Source organism: Malus sylvestris, chromosome 2, assembly GCF_916048215.2.
Source record: "Malus sylvestris chromosome 2, drMalSylv7.2, whole genome shotgun sequence".
Lineage (NCBI taxonomy): Eukaryota > Viridiplantae > Streptophyta > Magnoliopsida > Rosales > Rosaceae > Malus > Malus sylvestris.
Window position 1 is genome coordinate 19,283,821 of NC_062261.1, and position 11,139 is coordinate 19,294,959.

Consider the following 11,139-nt stretch of genomic DNA (forward strand, 5'->3'; position numbering starts at 1 on the left):
TGTTAAATATTTCAAGAAGATATTTATATATTCGTGTTGGCTGGAAAGTTGGGTATTTGCCCAACAATTGCTTCTCTTCGAGTGAAGCATTGCAATTATTAGTTTCAAAAATATATAACGTACTATATATATATATATGCTGCATTGTGCAGCATGTGTGTGTGCAAAAAATAATGATACCGAAAGGTTGAATTTAATTCAACCTTGTACCTTTTGGTTGAACATCAACTTTTGATTAAAAGACATGATGCTTACTCAAATTGTATGAGTAGAATTAAAAAGTATAATTAGTCAATATTTATTTTCTAAAAATTCTAAATTGAAGACATGTCTTTTGGGTCAACACTATTAAAAAGGGTTGTATATCTTCAACTAAAATGAAAGGCCTCGATGAACAGGTGCTTTTTTGTCTATAAATAGCTATTGTGGCATAATGTTTCATACACAATTTTCAGAAATTTGTTTCTACATTCTTTGCTCTCTTCTTTCTCCATCACATTCATACAATTTCTTTTTAGTTATTTCTAATGGAAAATAATTCGGTTTTGCTAATCGAATATTTCATACTTTGTTGTATCCTGGAAGTGATTTGCCAATAACCATTTAGCAAACTCATTCGAGTGGGGGCAAATAACATTTTAAGGAAACAATTTAAATCGTACCTCAAAGTCATCCTTCGGATCATCCTCTATATTTCTACATTTACTCCAACAATCTTAAAGTGTTATTTTCGAAATAGAGAACAAGTCTGGTAACATGGCTTTGAAGATTATCAATCAAGATGTCTACAAGCTAGACAAATTTGATGGATCAAATTTTACCCGATTGAAGGACAAGATGTGTTTCATGCTTACTGTTCTAAATGTCATTTTTGTGTTGGACTCGAAATTGGAGCCTATTCGTGAACCAAGTGACAAAGACATGGACAAAATAGTTGCCCATCGAAGGAAGCATGAAGAAGATGAATTGGTATGTCGAGGACACATCTTGGGCACATTATCTGATCGTTTATATGACATGTACACACACATTCAATCTCCAAAAGAAATTTGGGAAACACTTGAACACAAGTACACAACGGAGAAAAGAGGTACCAATAAATTCTTAATGTTCAAATATTATGAGTTCACTATGTTTGATAACAAGCCCATCCTAGACCAAGTTCATGAATTATTGGTCTTGGTCTCAAAGTTTCGTGAACTTAAAATAGTTATTCCGGATCCTATGATAGTTGAGGCTATTATGGCAAAATTACCCCAAGCATGGAATAACTATAGAAAGAAACTTCTACACATGGTGGAAGATATTAGTTTGGAGGATTTTTAAAAGGGTATTCAAATTGAAGAGGAAACTCGAAATCGTGATAAGGATTTTTGCAAATCAAGATTCCTCCAAAGTTCACATTGTCGAAGGAAACAAATACACAAAGAACTTCAAAGTCAAAATTGACAAAAGGAAGTTTAAGAAGACCAATTCCAACAATAATCAAAAGAATGCAAATGGTGTTTGCTACCATTGTGGAAAGAAAGACCATTACATTTGTGATTGTAGACAAAGAAAAGCAAGTGAGGAGCATGACAATAAGACCAATAGCGCAAATATGGTGAAAATTTTTGGAATTGATAACATTGTTGCAATGATATCAATGATGCATATTGGGATGATTACCGAACTAAATATGGCAGCGGCAATAAAATCATTTGATTGGTGGCTCGACTCAGGGGTTACTATACATGTGTGTAATGACAAGGCATAATTCAAGACATATGAAGCATCAACGAACAATTAAGAGGTTTTAATGGGGAATCATAATTCCGCCAAAGTTCTAGGAAAAGGAACCGTTGAACTTCAATTTACTTCTGGAAAGAAATTGACATTGCTTAATGTACTACATGTTCCATAAATTAGAAAGAATCTTGTATCTGCCAATTTATTATGTAAGAACGATAAAAAGACTGTTTTAGAGTCCGACAAGTTAATAATGTCAAAAAATGGGATGTTTGTTGGGAAGGGGTATTCTTGTGATGAGATGTTCAAACTAAGTATTAATAATAAAGTGAGTTCTTCTGCTTATATTGTTGAATTTTCCTCTCATTCATGGCATTTACGTTTAGCACATGTAAATTTTAGATCTTTAAAATACATGCGCACACTTGGTTTAATTGCTTGCAATGATGATTACAATGATAAATAGGGTTGTGTAACCATTTATAAGGCATTGGACCCTAAGAGATCCAAGTTGGGTCCAAGAGGAATTAAAAACATATTTGTAGGATATGCAAAAACTTCAAAGGCATATAGGTTGCTTAATTTAGACTCAAATACAATAGTTGAGTCTAGAGATGTCGAATTTATAGAAAATAAATTTTATACTGACTACTCAATGTCTGGAAAAGAGAATGATCATACACCTTTCTCTAACTGGCTACTAGTCATTCTCAAGGTGAGAAAAGAAAACTCTGAAACTGTTAATGAACCAAGGAAAAGCCAAAGAGTAAGAAAAGAAAAGACACTAGGGTCTGATTTTATTTCGTCTCAATTCTTGTATTTTTAATCAAAGGCAATAGAAAAAAAATGTTCTTAAAAAAATATCCATATTGTTGAATATTGAGGATGATCCTACAAGTCTAAGCGAAGCAATGACTTCAAGAGATGCAACCTTTTGGAAAGAGGCTATAGATGATGAATTTGAATCATTAATATCTAATCAGACATGGGTTTTAATAGACTTGCCCCAAGGATCAAAAGCAATAGGTTGTAAGTGGGTGTTTATAAGAAAATACAATACAGACGAATCTATTCAGACATTTAAAGTCGGACTAGTTGCCAAGGGTTTCAAGCAGAAAAACGGAATAGACTATTTTGATACATATTCACCAATAGCTAGGCTCACATCAATTAGAATTTTGTTTGCATTGACATCTTTACATAATTTGCATTTGCATCAAATGAATGTGAAAGCAGCATTTTTAAATGGTGATTTGGATGAAGAAGTCTATATGGAACAACCAGAAGGGTTTGTTCTCCCTGGGAATGAAAAGAAAGTTTGTAAATTAGTAAAGTCGTTATATGGATTGATGCAAGCACCAAAACAATGGCATGAAAAGTTTGATTTTGTCATTTTATCATATGAATTTAGACATAACTGTGCTGATAAATGCATATACTCTAAATTCACAAATGATTATGGTGTTGTTATATGTTTATATCTCGACGACTTGCTAATCTTTGGTACAAACATGAAAGATGTATCTGAAACTAAAGAGTATCTAAATTCAAAATTTAAGATTAAGGACTTCAATGAAGTAAATACTATCTTGGGAATTAAAGTAAAGAGGCATAGTAGGGGTTACGCTTTGTGTCAGTCACATTATATAGAAAAATTGCTTCTTAAGTTTAAGCATCTACAAATAAAAGAAGCAAATACCCCTTATGACCCTAGTGAAACTTTGCTTAATAATTCTGGTAGGTATGTTGCACAGCTTGAGTATGCTAGTGTAATAGGAAGTTTAATGTATGTCATGCATTGTACCAGGCCAGATATTACATTTGCAGTAAGCAAACCTTCTAGATACACTAGCCATCTAGGTACTGCTCATTGGAAAACAATAAATAGAGTTTTTGGTTATCTTAAAAGAACTATTAACCTGAATTTAACTTACTCTGAGTTTCCAGTAGTACTTAAAGGATATTCATAGGAAAGTTGGATAACAAGTGCTAATGATAATAAATCTACATTAGGGTGGATTTTTACAATTGCAAAAAGAGCAATTCTTGGGCTTCAAAGAAGCAAACATGTATAACACATTCAACTATGGAATATGAATTTATAGCATTAGCGGCAGCAGGTAAAGAAGCGGAATGGATTAGAAATTTGTTATTGTGGTCACAACGAATGTCATCCATTTCTTTATAATGTGAGCTACTTTGTCTAGAGCATACAATAAGGTATACAATGGAAAATCTAGACATATTAGCTAGAGACATGTATATGTCAAGCAATTAATAACTGATGGAGTTATTAATATTATTTATGTTAAATCAAGTAATAACTTGACGAATCCATTAACGAAAGCACTTTCAAGAGCTTTGGTAGTTAGTACATCTAGTGGAATGGGGCTAAAACCCTTTATTGAAAATTAGTCACTAATAATGGTAACCCAACTTTTTCTAGAACTTCACTACTTTAAAAGTTTAATGGGTAATAACAAGTTATTTATAAGTGGTTGTGAAGGCACTGAAAATTAATATATAGCTCATTCCAGGATGATCAGTGCAAGACTGCTACGTTTAGGAGGATGAGTTTTATCTCTTAATGAGGTTATTTGTAGTTATCTTTATAGTAGCAGGGACATGTAAAGAAACCTCACCTATATGAACATAAGAAGTGGTGCCACTTCTACCAAGAGTTGGGTTTTCACTTGTAAATGTTCATGAAACCAGGATGAAGTACAAGGCCATAATAGTGCTTAATTAGTTCATAAATTTCTTTAAGGAAATAAGACATAGTCATGTGTGTAGTGATTCCGGTTTTAACATAAGAATAGTTGGTTTAAACTTAAGTCACCATCATATTCGTTATAACTTTGAATTACTTACACTAATTAAAGGTTTAATTCAAAATATGCATGATTATATTAGCGTGCTTGTGATTATTTACAAAGAGAGAATTATTATAATATTATTTACCTTATTCTTAAAATAGGGAAGGATTGTTAAATATTCCAAGAATATATTTATATATTCATGTTGGCTGGAAAGTTGGGTATTTGCCCAACAGTTGCTTCTCTTCGAGTGAAGCATTGCAGCTATTAGTTTCAATAATATATAACGACTATATATAACATACATATATATGTGTGTGTGTGTGTGTGTCTATGCTGCATTGTGTAGCATGTGCGTGTACAAAAAATAATAGTACAAAAATGTTGAATTTAATTCAACCTTGTACCTTTTGGTTGAACAACAACTTTTGGTTAAAAGACATGATGCTTACTCAAATTGTATGAGTATAATTAAAAGATATAATTAGTCAATATTTATTTTCTGAAAATTCTAAATAGAAGACATGTCTTTTGGGTCAACACTATTAAAAAGGATTGTATATCTTCAACTAAAATGAAAGAGCTCGATGAACAAGTGCTTTATTGTCTATAAATAGTTATTGTGGCATAATATTTCACACACAATTTTCCGAAATTTGTTTCTACATTCCTAGCTCTCTTATCTCTCCATCACATTCATACAATTTCTTTCTAGTTATTTCTAAGGGAATATAATTCGGTTTTGCTAATCGAATAATCCATACTTTGTTGTATCCTGTAAGTGATTTACCAAGAACCCTTTAACAAACTCATTTGAGTGGGGGCAAATAACACTTTAAGGAAACGATTCGAGTCGTACCTCAAAGTCATCCTTCGGATTTTCCTCTATATTTCTACATTTACTCCAACAAGTACTGCCATGCATCAACAACACTTTTATGCAAAGCTAGTTTTCCATAAGGCTCGCCATTATCCTTAAGCAGTCTGTTGTATGGCAGTTAAGGAGTTTCACAGGCTTTGGACTCAAGCATCTTAGTCTTAGATAACAAATCATGAACATACTTTGACTTGGAAAACCATATTCATTTCTAGTAATTTGGATGCCCAGAATGTAATGGTGAAGACCAAGGTCCTTAATATCAAACTCAATGGTATGATCAATGATGACTTGTTTGACAACATCAGTTGCACTTCTTGTAATTATAATATCATCCACACAGTATAAGAAAGAACCACAATTACAAAATTCACTCTTTTCACAAACAAAGATGATTCACAATATGAGTTTTATAATCCCCATTTTGGCAACAAAAAAAAAATTATAAAAAAAAAAAAAACCAACATTAAACCTATCGTTTCAAACTCCAGGAGCTTGTTTCAAGCCATACAAAGATATGTAGAAATAACACACTATATTAGGATGATTAGCATCCTCAAAACCTGGAGGTTGTGCCATATATATCTCTTCCTATAAAATGCCAAGTAAGAAGACTTTTCTTTTTACATCTAATTGCCTAAGGGACCAATTGAAGTGAGCAGCAAGAGCCAACACTATCTCACAATTGTAGGATTGACTACATGACTAAATGTCTCTCCATAATCAAGTCTAGGTTCTTGACTAAACCCCTTAGCCATTTAATCTGGCTTTATGTCTAGCAATTGTACCATCAAAATGTGTTTTAGGCTTGAAAATCCACTTGCATCCCACCAAATTTTAATTTGTAGGTAATGTACCAACTCCAAGTTCCCTGTTTATGCAGTGCACCTACCTTTTCTTACATAGCTTATAACCATTCTAAAATCTTGATAGCTAACTTATAAGAAGTTGGTTATACTAAAAACATATCAACACCCCTAAAGTCTTGTAGAGTAGTAACCAAGGATTTCTTATTTACAATTCCACTCTTACTCCTAGTTTGCATTGGATGCGGTGGTGGAATATCTAACACCACTTGTAAAGTGTCATGAGTAAAGTAGGAATGTATTGAAGGAATATCATAACTGATGACAAGTGTCATATAAACTTGAAGAGAGGAATTGGATGTACCAGTAATCTACTGAGAAGATGAATTGAAATAATGAGAAGGTGGTGATGGTAGTGAAGGTGATAATGATACATTGGATAAGTGAGAAACTGTTGATGCATGATGTATAGGCATAAACAAATGATGTGGATGATGTAGTAGTAGAGATAGGTGATACAACATTATTTGTTGTAATCACATGTAATGGATGTTGTGCATTGAACAATTCATATGGTATACATTATATGAAATGCACATGCATGAACAAACCTCTTGAGGTAAAATGTGCCACATCTTGATCATTAACTCCAACAGCAACAACCCATAATTAGAGTATATCCTAAAGCTGTATTAAGCATGTGTGAGTTTCAATATTCGACAAGAAAAGCCAAACCTAAAAGTCTTAACTTCACAACATTCATAAATAAAGGTCACATAATACGTATATCCATTAATGGAAACACAAGGTGCAGGACCTCAAAGATCATTGTGCACAATTTCAAAAGGATGTACATACATTAATACTAGATTGAAATAATAGTTTACAAAACTTGCCTTCCAAGCAACTTTGACACATTAAAACATAAAAGCCTTTACAAAAGTAACATTAGCTTTATCCAACATCATAAAAACAATATTATTAGATGGATGCCCTAATCTATTATGCCAAATAGTATAATGAACAAGCTGACCAAGAAATGCTTTAGCCTGGAGGTTGCCTTTTGACAGTCCAGGATGAGAGGAAGTAATATAGGGAATGGGGGAAACTCTAATACTGCACATTCCTTTGTAGAGAATACTTCATGTGGCCTTGTCCTGAATCTAAAAACAAAAAACATCAAATATAAGCCAGCAATTATTATCCAGACAAATCCTATGTACTTACAACAAGTTTTTACTCAACTTGGGGAACATATATCACATAATTCAACTTGATTAGATGCACAAGTGTGTTAAAAACTGTACCACCGATATGAGATACTTTCGGACCTTCACCATTAGCATTGTAATTGTTTCATTTGTAGGATAAAGAGATGCTAAAAGGAGATTGCTCAAACCAGCTGTTATATGATTAGCAGCTCCTAAATCAGTAAGCCACACTTGAGGATCAAATTGAGATGTAAATGGTGGTGGAGATGGTTGAGGCACCACGACATACATTGCTGACATAGAATTTTGTTGAGAATGAAATTGATGAGATGTCATTTAAGGTTGCTGAAATGAGACATGATAGATTGACAATGCAGAAGAAGAACCAAAAGATGTAGATAACATCTGAGAATGATGAAACACATCACTAGAACCAACATAATTTGGTCCCTTAGTAGTAATAGTACCAGGTATTATAATTGTTTTTACCACAAATGTGACAATTTGAGGTGCATTGGGATTGCCATAGTATTGTACTAATGATTAGCCAAGAACTCTTGGATGTGGTGTAGAAAGCACATGTGTTTGAGTGGGATATATCTTCTTAGGAGTAAAAAACCTTGAGCCTTGATTGAATCTACCCGTGCCCTTATTCGTGTTACCATTGTAAGGTTTATAACCCTTAGAAATGATATTGGATTGACCAGATGTAGGATTGAAAGATGATGATGAAAAAGATGAACCTTTTAAAGCATTTGAGTTATTATAAGCAACCATTGAAGTAACAAATGGTGCAGTGGAAGAGTTTTCAACAATAGCCTCTTCAGCAAGCAACTGAGACCTAAATTCTTTTAGAGTAATGAAATTTTCACGATCCCTAATAACACACCTAAATGTGTTGTACTCAGGAGGCAAGCCATTTAGAGCAAGAATTACAATATCTTAATTTGCAAAAATAAACTCTTACAGTAGAAGAATAACAAATGGAATGTGGCAAGTTGAAAGAATAAACATAATCACTAAGAAAAAGACAACTCAAACATGTCAGACCAACATTGAAATCTAGAGGCCATTCTGAGTATGATCCGACACTTTCTCATCCTTAATCTGATCAATGCATTACCGTGAGTCTGGGGTAAATGTTTTTCATGGATTTTTATATTTAATAACTAGTACTAGAGTAAGGTGGTACTCCATATATCGCAATGGGAATCTTTATAAATACTAAGTTTGGGAGGTGATGTTTTTCCAAATCAACGTCATCAAATAGGGCTTTTAAGCTCTGTCCTTGACCTACAAGCTTACTTGTGTTGCACTTTAGTACTCATTAATTTGAAGTTAGCTTACTTCGGAAAGATTTGTGGATTAAAGTCAAGGATGAAAAGTTACAAGTGTTTTACTCTAACGGCTTAATGATTTGAGTAAAATAAGTCTAGCAGTATATTCTAGCTGAATGCAAACCCATTCTTTTTTGGATCAACGAATTTAACGGTCAAACATCAATGAAGAAAATAAAAGGTAATTTCATTTTTTTCAAGGACGCACAACAAACACAAAGTTTCATCGTTGCATACTCGAGACCGCACGTCTAAATCTGAAGTGTCTTTATAACTCTCTAAGAATTGGGTTACCAAACGAAGAAAGAAGAATAAACGGTATGGATTCTAGCTTACTCAGAAAGGCATGGTCTTTGGATAATAATCCATCCTCAGAGGGAACGGGTTGCCTCTCAAATGGATAATTAAGGGCAACTATGATGATTTTCCGGGGCCAAAGTAAAACTGAACCAAGTATAGTTACCTCAGAAGTCTGATCATGGACTCGCTAGTTTCAGGCAGAGTTGTATTAGATTAAGTAGTAGTGCCACCATCACTCTACTCTGGGGCATTAGGCTTGCAATCTGATCCGGATATGGATAGAATCAGATCCTATAAGTCTTGGAGTTCCTACAATCTAGGAATTGGAGTTCGTCGTAAGCAATCATAACTTATAAGAGGATGCAATATCTACTTCTAGATATCCTCTAAGATTTTTTTGGCTTAGAACAAGGATTATATCATAAAAATGTATCTCTCCCCACAGTATAAATACACTCACCTAGGGTTCTTCTATGGTAACGTAATCCAAACACTTCAATTCTCTTACACATTGCTTGAGTCCTAAATCATTCACTAACTTGACTGTCGGAGAACCTTTGGCCGTGACACACACTTCCCCTCTCTCTGCCCTAGGCTTGCTCACACTTCCACTTAGGTGCACAAATTTGGTTCCAACAGATATCGTCACCATCTTTGCAGAGAACTTAAAATCTTAGTGAGAATTTATAACAAACACCTTGCGAAAAGGAATCGAAGAATAAAAAAACGATTAAAGACAGAGCAAGATCTATAGAATTTGTAGAGTTTCAAGAAGACAAAGAGAATTCAAGAAGCCGAAAAGTGAAATTTATTGAAGACGAATATAGAATCAAGTCAAGCAATAGCAAAGAAAGGATCGAAGATAAAGGGTAGGCAACAATGGTGATTGATACCATGTAAACCTTTATGGAATGATGATGTATATTGTAAACTAGAGAGAAAGTAGCTTAAAGACAAGAAGAAGGAAAGAACGAATGTTCTTGATTAGATTTCATAATGTTAAGAAATACAAGGAATTTGAGTATTTATACTTTTACATTACAAGCTTAACTAACTATCTAACCCAAGCCTCTAATCTTATTACAAGAGTCACAATCTCACACACCAACTCGTATACTTTATTAATAATAGTGGAGCAGGTTGGTCAATCTGTGGAGTCCAACAGCCCACGTATTAGGCTATAAAATTCATCGCACACACGTGAGGGAACGTGTTGAGATTGAATCTTACAACGAGAAAAGAAGAAACCTTACATATGTTTATAAATATTTGAATTACTCCAATATTACTAATTATGGTGGAATCTCAATTATTCCTTCAACTGAGAATTGGGTTTGAAGCTATATGTGATTGCGTTTCAAATGAGTTGAAGGGTTATTAGTAAGTGGGTTGAAGAAAGTTGAAGTTCCATCATATAAAACTAATTAATGGACAACACGAAGAGTACTTTCACCCTATATAATCACATACAAAGTTTGGTAAACTTTCAATCTGAGACATTTGATCACATCCTCAAGTATATCGAATTTTCAAGTCTAATATGTATACAACACAAATTAGGTGACATGAAGCACATATGACCATTTGGCTTTACATCCAGGACAATCTGGCTTTGTTACCATGAAAGTTGAGTTTTCACCATAAAATTATTGACAATATAGAAAGTTACCCAACTTTTTATAAACACCTGCAATTTTTATTAAACTTCTATCGTGAGACATTATTCCTTCGCATCCTCATAAGGGATTGAGAACAAAGATTTGACTAAAGCCATTTTTTCTAATAGCCACCGTTCATAATGCTAAATTTGACTCATGGATCAAAAGTTTGTGGGAACATTTTGAGTAAAAAATGACTTAACTCGCTAGTTTGTTGAAAATATTCTATATTGACGTATTTTGGTACCACTGTTCTCATTTTATTGGTCTTCCAGTGCAATGAACGATTCTGTAATACATTCAAGATTTACCATATCTTTTACAAAACCGTGAGGAATACTACCTACTAGTAAGCAATTTTAACCAAAATGTGATACATATAATATTCTTGATGATGATATCTAGT